The sequence below is a fragment of the Manis pentadactyla genome, chromosome 4 (assembly GCF_030020395.1).
Source record: "Manis pentadactyla isolate mManPen7 chromosome 4, mManPen7.hap1, whole genome shotgun sequence".
NCBI lineage: Eukaryota > Metazoa > Chordata > Mammalia > Pholidota > Manidae > Manis > Manis pentadactyla.
In genome coordinates this window covers 67303316-67316154 of record NC_080022.1, presented here as the reverse complement: position 1 = coordinate 67316154, position 12839 = coordinate 67303316, and positions in this window count along the sequence as shown.

The following is a 12839-nucleotide window of genomic DNA, read 5'->3' as shown; positions in this document are numbered from 1 at the left end:
ATTCAACTTCCAGCGCTTCTGTCCTCTGACCTACAAGGGGTTGGGGCTGGGGGCTGAAAGTTCCCACCCTCCAATCATATGGTTAGTTCCCCTTGGCTGGGGTCCAAAATTCTCCTCATTAACACAAGAGATTCATTTCACCTTTCTGTCTCTTAAGGGTTTTCAGGAACTGTAGATGAAGTCCAAATACATCTGAGAAATATATTTTGGTCATCTGAAAGATTCCTACAAACCGTCATATCACACTGAGTTATTGTGATGAGCAAAGCCTACCTTATGACTAGTGATGAACATAGGGCAGGAGCAAAAACAAGACCTTCATTCTTTTAACTACAGAGACGCAGAGGTCGTTACTGCAGCATAATCTAGTCTATATTGACTGAAAGAGAACTCAAAGTGAAATGCTAAATAATCAATTATTTTTTTAATGCAACAACTTATAAGGTAAGTTAAAAACTTAGTTACAAAGAAAGAAATGCAAAACATCAGTGTTGCATTTTTTTTTCTTTTTGTAACGTCAAAATCTACTACTAAAATTTTATGGCATTTTTTCCACCAGAAGAGTTCTGATATATCTATACATTGACCACATAACATTTAGTCAATGATAATTGATTGAATACAACTATAAGCCAAGCTTGCCAGTTAACTTTGGTGAGCAGGTTCTCTAACTACTAAAGCGTAAATTATCTTGAAGAATTGGTTAAGAATAGAGCATTTAGATCAGACATATCCAGGATGGCTTCTGATTCTCCCTCTTAACTGTATGACCATGTAATGTTTCTATGATTCAGCTTTATAATACAGAAATAGGGAAAATAATATGTAGTTTATGGCTATATTTTATAGGTTAAATAAAATAATAGATAAGGCTCTGAGCATAACATAACAGAGTGCTAAATAAATGGCATCAATTTCATGGGAATAACTTGATAGTAATAGGGAGATTCAGAAATAGTACATACATTTAATAAAAATCAGATTTTATTTCTTTTTAAAAATTCTATTTCACTGTATCATATGTATTGCATATGAATCATAGGAGATTCTGCTTCCCTGTAAAGAATTAATACCTTCTATATGCAATAATGAAAGAAAAGATTAATATGTACACTTCTAAATTATTTTAATAGTAATGTTTTACAATTGAGAGAGTTTTAATTTTGATTCATGTTTATATTGAAAAGTCTTTTCCTATTTTACTTATATAAACTTCAGATATCTATCTATCTATCTATCTATCTATCTATATATATATATATATTCTCAATACCAAAAGATGGTCATTTTATGAAGACATCAGGAGAGTAGCTATGTTTTACAGAACAATTTGTTATCGATTAATAAAACCAGGAGGAAGCATGGTTTCTATTGTTATGTATTATCTAAAATGGTACTAACCAAGGTTCTTCAGAGAAATAAAACCAGTAAGATGAGTGTGTATATACAGAGAGAGATTTTATTTTAGGGAATTGGTTTATATGATTGTAGGGTCTGGCAAGTCTGAAATCTGCCGAGCCAGCTGGTAGGCTAGAGGCCCAGAGAAGAGTTGATGTTGCAGTTTAAGTCCAAATTCATCTGGAAGCAGAATTCCTTCTTCCTAAGGGTCCCTTAGTTTGTTCTCTTAAGGCTTCATCTGATCAGATGAGGTCCACCCATATTCTACTGGTAAATCTGCTTTACTCCAAGTCTATTGATTTAAATGTAAATCACATCTAAAAATACCTTCACAGTACTATCTACAATGGTGTTTGACCAAACATCTGGGCACAATAACCTAACCAAGTTGACACTTAAACTATCACAAGAAAAATAATATACTGTGATTTTTTGGGTGCAGAAAGCAAGTCTATTTTCTAGTAATAAACTGACTTTCAATAAATCACAATGACAGATAAAACCTCCTCCTTGAAGACCCAACTAGATGGAACATGCTTCCTTTGATCTCTTAAGAGCAAGAGTTCAAATTTATTTGTAATTTGGGAATTGAAAGTAGCAGAGACCTTTCTTACCTAATTAAATATAGGCCATTATACAGGACCTATAGTCGCATTTTATAAAGTAATTTCATACATGCACAGATATGTATTTACATAAGTTTAGAAGTAAAAATAGGAAGCAGTTTTCTGTTTTGTTGAAAAATCAGAAGATTCTTTTCAGTGGGAACTAAAATGCAAGATAATACACAACTATAAAAATCATGCTTTCTCCTGTATGCCTTCATTGTTCTTTATACTACACCTCTAACAGAACACATTTGACATACAGTGCCTTGATTTACTTGTTTATATGTTGTACCTTCTGCTAAACTATCAGCTTTTTGAGAACAGGGATGATATCTTGTTTTTCTTTGTATCCCCAGTACTGGCCAGAGTATCTAATAGATCTTAGTAAATATTTATTGAATTGAATCCATACTTTGAGGTTTGAAAATGTTTTCACACATGGTTAATATTTGCTCCAACCACATTACCTTTGGTCTATTGATATTCTAATAAATGAACACAAATTAGTGCCTTAAAATAACACAAATATATTATCTTATAGTTTTGCAAGGTATGAGCAGACTGTTCCTTTCTGGAGGCTCTGGCTCATTCAGTGGTTGGAAGAATTCAATTACTTTTGGTTCTATGACTGACATCCCCATTTCCTGGCTGGCTGTTCTCAGCCTCTACGGGCTATCTGAACTCCTTGACACATAGTTCACTTCCTCTATCTCCAATGCATTGAGTGCTTTATGCTGAGTGTCTGCTACATCATCTGTCCTCAGATTCCTGCCGTTTGTGCCTTCCTTTTTAGCTTTCATGTAATAACATTGCGTGCACCCAGATAATCCAGGATAATCTCCTTATTTTAAAGCCTGAAGTCTTAATTCCATTTACGAAATACCTTTAGCTACATAAAAACACAATTTCAGGTTCCAGTAATTAGGATGTAAGCACTTTGGGCAGGGGGGCTTCATCCAGTCTGCACTATGTAGTATCATTAGAAGGACCCTATTTTATAGGTGAAGAAACTGAGGGAAGAAGTTGATATGGCATCCCACACCACACATGTTAATCATGGAGCTTTAACTACAGCAGACCATCTGCCATCACTAATGTTAGATCTTCCCAGTCTATTAACTGTCATTTAACCCCCTGAAATAATACTTAGGAGATTCTCTGGATTTAGCATTGAAATTAGAGATATGAAGTAAAAACAAACAGATGGGGGGGAAAAGATAGTGGCATGAGAAGTGAGGGAGAAACCTCCTCCCAAAACCACATATGACATGAAAATACAGCAAATACAACCAATCCTGAAGAGCAACCAGAAGACTGCTGAATAGACTACCTTGCCTACATCTGGGGAAAAAAGAAGACCTCACAGAAAAGGGTAAAGTAGCAAAGCCACAATCTAGCAAGACCCAAGCCCTCCCCCAACCCCAGTTCACAGGCAGAAGAGAAATGGAATGGGGAGGCAGTAGAAGCCCAGGACTGCTAAACACTCACCCCTGGAGATCTGCTCCATTAGCACAAACCCACAGCAGATGGTGCTCTGGAGATTAGTGGGATTGGAAAGCAAAGACAGGCAGAATACTCAGAGAGACTGAGATTCCAGCCACTTGTGGAGAACAGGTATGCACAACTGGCTGCTCTGGGAAAAAAGAAAAGTGGGCACTTTGAAAGACTTCCCAACAGCGAGAGGGGTGCTAAAGGGGCAAAGAGCTTGTTGCCTCTCAGAAAGGTCAGGTGGACAAAATTGACACAGCACATTCAGCCCAGCAGGTTGGGAACTTTCAGGAGCTTTGGATGCTCCATCTTCCTGGCTGGGAAAGCAGCTCAAAGGCTGCCCACTTCAATAAGCAGCCTGCAGCTCAGTCTTCCAGCAGGCACCAGTCCACACAACTGCTGCCCCCGCTAGCACCAGAGCAGCTGGGAGCTCCCCACCTATGGCAGCTACAAGGGTGTAATGCAGAGACTCCTCCCTGTGCAGTCAGGCCACTGGTTCTGGAAGTGGGAGCAGGTACTGCAGCCAGGAAGCAGGAAAGAGCTCGTTCCTCCTGTAGGTGCCAGGCACTTGCATGTGACCCCCCACCATTGCTCCAAGTGCTCAGCAGCTCCAGAGAGTAGAGATTCTCAGCACTAGAGGGCACAGCCTATACAAACTTATTACTACATAGGAATCACTAGAAAAATGAAACAGCAAAAACAATTTGTCTAAACAAAAATTCAGAAGCCAGAAAAAGGGTTAAGTGAAACTGAAGTCACAATATTTTTGATAAAATTTTCAAAATAAAAATCATAAACATCTTCACTGAGTTATAGAAAAAATATTCAAGATCTCAGAGAAGACTTCAAGAAAGAGATAGAAACTTTGAAAAATATAGTATTTGAAATGAAACCTACAATGGAGGGATTTAAAAGCAGATTAAATGAGGTAAAGGAGACAATAAATGAAATGGAGAATAGGAAAATGAAGTTGAGGCACAGAAAGAAAAAGGATCTCTAGGAATGAAAGAATAATAAGAGAGCTATACAACCAATACAAACAAAAATATTTGCATTAAAGGAGTACCAGAATAAGAAGAGAGAGAAAAGAGGACAGAAATAATTGCTGAAAACTTCCCCAAGCTGGGGAAGGAAATAGTCTGTCAGGTCATGTAAGTGCAGAGATTTCCCAATACAAGGGACCCTAAAAAGACAACACCAAGAGATATAATAACTAAAATGGCAAAGATCAAGGACAAGGAGAGAGTATTAAAAGCAACCAGAGAGAGAAGAAAGATCACATATAAAGAAAAGACCATCAGGTTATCAGCAGACTTCTCAGCAGAAACCTTGCAGGCCAGAAGGAAGTGGCATGATGTATTTCATGCAATGAAGCAGAAGGGCCTTGAACCAAGAATACTCTATCCAGAAAGATTATAATTTAAATTTGAAGCAGGGATTAAATAATTTCCAGATAAGCAAAAGTTGAGGGAATTTACCTCCCACAAACTGTATCTACAGCATATTTTAAAAGGGTTGCTAAAGACGGAAGTGTTCCTAAGGCTAAATAGCTGTCACCAGAGGAAATAAAACCACAGTAAAGGAAGAAGGCCAATTAAATACTAAGCAGATGCAAAATTAAATCAACTACCCACAAACTCAGTCAAAAGATACAAAAAGAGTACAAATATGACATCTAGTATATAAAGAGTGGAGGAGGAAGATAAAGAAGGTGTGAAAAAAATAACCTTTAGGTTGTGTTTGGAATAGTATAATAAGGGAGTTAAATTAGACTTAGTTAGATTGTAAGGAAGCTTCCCTTGAACCTTTATTAACCACAGATTTAAAGACTGCAGCGGCCATAAGTAAATATCTATTGGTAATCACCCTAAATGTAAATGGAATAATGCACCAATCAAAAGACACAGACTTGCAGAATGGATAAGAAAACAGGACCCATCTCTACACTACCTGCAAGAGATTCACTTCAAACCCAAAGACATACACAGACTAAAACTGACGGGTTGGAAAAATATATTTCATGCAAATAATAGGGAGAAAAAAGCAGAAATTACAGTACTTAGACAAAATAGATTTCAAAACAAACAAAGTATAAAGAGACAAAGAAGGACATTACATATGATAAAGGGGTCAGTCCAACAAGAGGTTATAACCATTATAAATATTGATGCAACCAATATAGGAGCATCTAAATATGTGAAACAAATGCTAACAGAATTGAAGGGGGAAATAGAATGCAATGCACACATTTTTGGAGACTTCAACAAACCACTCACTTGAAAATACAGATCAACCAGACAGAACATAATTAAGGAGACAGAAGCACTGAACAACACATTAGAATGGATGGAAATAACAGACATCTACAGAACACCATACCCAAAAGCAGCAGTATACACATTCTTCTCAAGTATACATGGAACATTTTCCAGAATCGATCAGATATTAGACCACAAAAAGAGCCTCAGTAAATTCAAAAAGATTGAAGTTGTGCCAACCAGCTTCTCAGACCACAAAGGTATGAAACAAGAAATAAATTATGCAAAGAAAACAAAAAAGCCCACAAACACATGGTGGCTTAACAACATGCTCCTAAATAGTCAATGGATCAATGACCAAATAAAAACAGAGATGAAGCAATAACTGGAGACAAGTCAAAACAACTCAACACCCCAAAACCTGTGGGACACAATGAAGGCAGTTCTAAGAGGAAAGTATATTGCAATACAGGCTTACCTCAAGAAAGAAGAAAAATATCAAGTGAACAGTCTAAACTCACAATTAATAAAACTAGAAAAAGAAGATCAAATGAGGCCCAAAGTTAATATAAAGAGGGATACAGTAAAGACCAGAGCAGAAATAAATAAAATGGAGAGGAATAAAACAACAGAAAGAATCAATGAAACCAAAATCTTGTTCTTGAGAAAATAAAGAAAAGATAAGCACCTAGCTAGACTTATCAAGAAACAAAAGAAAGTGCACACACATAAACAGAATCAGAAATGAGAAAGGAAAAATTACTATGGACACCATGGAAATACAATGAAATATTAGAAACTACTATGAAAAATTATATGCTAATAAACTGGATAACCTAGAAGAAATGGACAACTTGCTAGAAAAATAAAACCTCCCAAGACTGACCCAGAAAGAAACAGAAAATATGAACTGGTAATCAAAAAACTACCTAAGTACAAAATCCTGGATCAGATGGCTTCACCACTGAATTTTATCAAACATTTAGTGAAGAACTAATACTCATCCTCCTTAAAGTTTTCCAAAAAAAATAGAAGAGGAGCGAATACTCCCCAACTCATTCTATGAGGCCAGTATCACTCTAATACCAAACCAGGCAGAGGCACCACAATAAAAGAAAATTACAGATGAATATCCCTGATGAACATAGATGAAAATATACTCAACAAAATATTAGCAAACTGAATTCAAAAATACAACAAAAAGACCATCCATCATGATCAAGTGGTATTTATTCCAGGGATGCAAGGATGGTACAATATTCAAAAATCCATCAACATCATACACCACGTCAACAAAAAGGACAAAAATTACATGGTCATCTCCACAGTGCTGAGAAAGCATTCAACAAAATTCAAAATCCACTCATGAAAATACTCAACAACATGGGTATAGAGGGCAAGTACCTCAAGATAATAAAGGCCATATATGACAAACCCACAGCCAACATGATATTTAACAGTGAAAAGCTGAAAGCTTTTCCTCTAAGATTACGAACAAGACAAGTATGTTCATCCTCACCATTTTTATTCAACATAGTACTAGATGTCCTAGCCACAGCAATTAAACAACAAAAAGAAATAAAAGACATTCAGATTGGTAGGGAAGAAGTTAAACTGTCACTGTTTGCAAATGACATGATATTGCACATAAAAAATCCCTAAAGAATCCACCCCAAAACTACTAGAACTAATAAGTGAATTCAGCAAATTTTCAGTATACATAATTAATACAGAGAAATCTATTGCATTCGTATATACTAAAAATGAATTAGCAGAAAGAGAAATCAGGAAAACAACTCCATTCACAATTGCATCAAATGGAATAAAATACCTAGGAATAAACCTAACCAAGGAGTGGAAAGACCTATACCATGAAAACTGCAAGACACTAGAGAGAAACTAAAGAAGACACCACTAAATGGAAATACATCCTGTGTTCATGGATAGAAAGAATTAATATCATCAGAATGGCTATCCTACCTAAGAAATCTACAGATTCGATGTAATCCCTATCAAAATACCAACAGCATTCTTCAATGAATTAGAACAAATCATTCTAAAATTCATATCGAAACACAAAAGACCCTGAATAGTCAAAGCAATCCTGAGAAGGAAGAACAAAGCTGGATTATGCTACCTAACTTCAATCTCTACTGCAAAACCACTGTAATCAAAACAGTTTGGTACTGGTACAAGAAGAGACACATAGATCAATGTAACATAATAGAGATCCCAGATATAAACCTACACACATAAGGCCAATTAATATATGATACAGCAGCCATGGATATGCAAAGGGGAAATGACAGCCTGTATAACAGCTGGTGTTGGCAAAACTGGACAGCTACAAGTAAGAGAATGAAACTGGATTATTGTCTAAATCCATACACAAAAATAAACTAGAAATTGATCAAAAACTTGAATATAACTCATGAAATGATAAAAGTCACAGAAGAAAACATAGGCAAAAAATCTCTTGAATATAAACATGAGCAACTTTTTCCTGAACACATCTCCTTGGGTAATGGAAACAAAAGCAAAAATGAATAAATGGGGCTACATCAAGCTAAAAAACTTCTGTACAGCAAAGGACACCATCCTACAAAAAGACACTCTACAGTATAGGAGAATGTATTTGTAAATGATTAATTTGATTAGGGATTAACATCCAAAATATATCAAGAGCTCACATGCCTCAACACCCAAAAAGCAAACAACCTGATTAAATAATGTGGGAGAATCTGAACAAACTCTTCTCTAAAGAAGAAATTCAGATGGCCAACAAGAACATGAAAAGATGCTCCACATCACTAGTTATCAGGGAAATGCAAATTAAAACTGCAATGATATATCACCTCACACCAGTTAGGATGTCCAACATCCAAAAGGCAAGGAATAATAAATGATGGTGAGGATGCAGAGAAAGGTGTATATGTAAATTAGTTCAATCATTGTGGAAAGCAACATGGAGGTTCCTCAAAAAACTAAAAATAGAAGTACCATTTGACTCAGGAATTCCACTCCTAGGAATTTACCCAAAGAAAACAAGTCCCAGATTCAAAAAGACCTATGCACCCCTATGTTTATCACAGCATTAATTACAATAGCCAAGATGTGGAAGCAACCTAAGTGTCCATCAGTAGCTGAATGGATAAAGAAGATGGAGTACATATACACAATGGAATATTATTCAGCCATAGGAAGAAAACAAATCCTACCATTTGCAACAACATGGATGAAGCTAGAGGATATTATGCTCAGTGAAATAAGCCAGGCAGAGAAAGACATGTACCAGATGATTTCATTCATTTGTGAAGGGTAACAATAAAGCAAAACTGAAGGAATATAATGGCAGCATACTCAGACTCCAAGAAGGGACTAGTGTTTACCAAAGGGAAGGGGATGAGGAGGGTGGGTGGGGAGCGTAGGAGAAGGGGATTAAGTGGAATTATGATTAGCACATATAATGTAGGGGGTGTCACAGGGAAGGCAGTATAGTAGTGACTTTGTAGCATCTTACTATGCTTGATGGACAGTGACTATAATGGGGTTTCGGGGGGGACTTGATAATATGGGTGAATGTAGGAACCACAATGTTGCTTATGTGAAACCTTCATAGGATTGTATATCAATGATACCTTAATTTTTAAACAGTACATAAAATTAAAAAAATAATAACTTAAAGATTTCAATGTTTATGGCTAAGTCATTGAAAAGTAGAAAAGCTGGAGGTAGACAAATGGAAAGTTTGGACCCTTAGGTAGGGAAACTGGATTATTAGGTAGTTAAACTGGACAAGCCATTTTAACTGACTTCAAGACACCTAAATATAGTTCATATTCTAAAATGGAAATAACAGATTAGTTGCTCCTATGACCCATAAGATCAGATATAAATACTTTTATTGCTCAAAGCTAGTGAGGACACTTCCAACTGAACTAAAAATAAATCTCTAATACTGAGTTGAACATAGAATTCCTGCTTAAATTAACTGAATGTTGGGAAATCTTACTGTAATTCCAAAATCAGTTTTTTAACTTTTCTAGATCTGCGATAGAAAACCAGTTTAAAAAGATAAAATACTTATGCATTTTATTTGAAATATTTTGCAAAGGATTCTGTTACTTTTAAGAAAAGTTCTTAAAAATATGTTTTACTACTTTAAATGGTTCAAAAAAATACCCTAAAATCAAATTAGGAAAATATTATTACTAAACGGAAGGGGTTGGGGTTTGGGGAGGGAGGGAGAAGGGGATTAAGGGGCATTTTGATTAGCACAGATAATATAGGTAGGTCATGAGGAAGGCAGTTTAACACAGAGAAGACAAGTAATGATGCTATAGCATCTTACTACACTGATGGACAGTGACTGTAATGGGTGGGGTGGGGGAACTTGATAATATGGGTGAATGTTGAAGCCACAATGTTGCTCATGTGAAAACGTCCTAAGATTGTTTATCAGTAATACTTTAATTTAAAAAAACAAATTATTTAATTAAAAAGTAAAAATAAAAACAAACAAAGCCTATTTTGGCTTTGGAGATATGTGGATTAAATGTATATATATTTTGTAAATAACATAGATAAACACAAAGTACATACACTCAAAGTGAAGGTAAATAACAACTAGAAAGTTGTATGTCAATGAGCTCTATTCTTTGTTTCTTTTCACACTTGGGCCACAGGCCTTAAGACCTAAAGCCAGACTGATGACAGGCACCGAGCTGATTGTAGGTTATAAGCAGATCAATTCCCATCCTCAGGACTAAAAGTGTGAGACCAGGTGGAAGAAGAGACACTGCGCCTGCGGAATAGATAGAGGATTTGTATAGATCGCAATAGCTGCCTTATGGTTTCAACAGTTGTTTTATAGAGCTACTTACTTCCTGATGGGACTTGGCATAGCTACACACTTTAATAAATTTATATCAGATGAAATTGTACCTTTTCAGATAGAGATAATTTCTATCCAATTTCTAAAGTGTGCAGGTTACATTTCGGCATAAACATATATAACCTAAGAGCTGTGTTTGCGGTTAGTATGTGTTTTGCTCCTGTTGTCATTAAAAAGAGGGAAAACATTATCAGCACACTAACAATGCCTTATCCAGTGAGATACTTTAAGAACTATACAACACAGATACTCATGAATTATTCATTTTAAATGTGGCCATTTCAATTCAAGTAGCTTAATGTCTACCTGCAGCACAACCCTGGAAGAGTAAAACACACACACACACACACATCTCATATTTTTCCATGTGAAAAGGAAACCACATTAAGTGAATAAAAGTCATTTTAAACTGTAATGACTAAACATTGCAAATGGCAACTTCATATTAAATAAACCTATGCCTATATCTTAATGAATCATCAAAAATAACACCCCATTCATTTTTCTCAAGTAAGTCTAGTGAATGTTTTGCAAAACCAGTAGGAAAAAAGTCTAGTATTGCTTTGTTTTGTTTTGATTTTCCATTTCTTTCTTAGTTTTAAACCTTGAAATAAATGTTCAAATTTAAACTGCATTCAACACTTGATTATTTCATTGTGATTAATGGGAGGGCAAAGCATTGGTTTCAAAAATAAGAGATAATCCCCAAAACGTGGTCATATATATAATTGTCTAACAACTCAGGCTCTGTTCACATTATAATTAATCAACTAAAGAGTGAACAATTTAGGTAGCCAATGCCTGCATTATTTTCATGATGCTAAGGGTTTGTACATAATGTTGACAATTCTATTGCTAATTAATTTAAACCACTAGTTGTTTTAATATGTATTAGACAAATCACATTCATATGAAAATATTCCTATATGTAGTTCCTCTGTGTCTATCATCTATAGCCATCAGAATCAGCCTTGTATGGAAGATCTGGGAAAAGGATTAAAGGGGAAGTTGAGAAATACACATGAAAAAGATCATCTTTTCTTATTGAAGCAGATATGCGTGTGTGTGTTTGTATGTTTTTAAACACACAAATGTTTATAAGCAAAAATTTACCTGTGATTGCAAACATTGTAGTTGTTATTTTTATCATTATTATTATTATTTTGCTTTAACAAGATTGATAATATGAAGAATCAGGGGGTAGCATGGACAAGAAGAGCATAAAGATTCGGGAATTAGGATAGCTGAGGCCTTATTCCATCTAAAGATAGCCTTTTCATGCTATTGGGCAAATCACTTAACCTCTATAGATCTTGGATTCCTCATCCTTTAAGAAAAGCCTTAAATAAGTTTATTATCTCTAAGAAATTGACTCATTCCTGGCAGACAGTGTGTGTACACTTTGAGATAACGTCAGATCTGTCTGGTTTCTCTGCTATAGCCATAGCCAGCTTAGACTATGCTACAAATAGCATCTCCAACCATCTGGGAGCTAAGAAATAAACCTGATTTTCATACATGACTTAGATCAGAGTTTCTTAAACTTCTATGTGCATGAGCATCACCTTGAGGCTTTCTTTAAAGAAGCTGATTTCCTTGTCCCAGTCTCTGTGACTTTAATTCAATAGATATGTAGCGGGGCTTAAAAACCTGTATACTATTGTCATCCAAAATGATTCTGATGAAGCTGATTCTCAGACTATGTTTTAAGAAACACCTAAGCATGCCAAACAGCATGGAAAGCATCATGTGTATAGTGAGCGGTTAACATTTTGTCCTTGGATTATGGCTTAAAATCCCATTGAGCTGCTTGTCTAGCCCTGATTGCTTAGCAGATGGTTTAGTCTGGTTCTCCCAGAAGAGAACACTGAGAATAGAATTTGTGTACATGTGTTCTCTGGAGAAAGCAGAACAGGAGTGGGAAAAGCAGGATAGCTTAAGGTCAAGAAACCAAGCAAGGTGGAATGGCAGGTGCAGAGATCTCTGGAGTGTAAAGGACATCGCAGTTTGTTCCTTGCAAGGTAAGGCAGCTGGGCCTTTAAACTATGGCTCGAATGCCTCATTGGCTAATGCATGCCCTGGGGGAAATGAGACTCCCAGCACTTTCCTATCTGGGGCGAATGGCTCCAGCACCAAAGAGACAGTCTTCTGAAGATGACTGCAGATTCCAACTCTTAGGAGAAGTTAGGCACT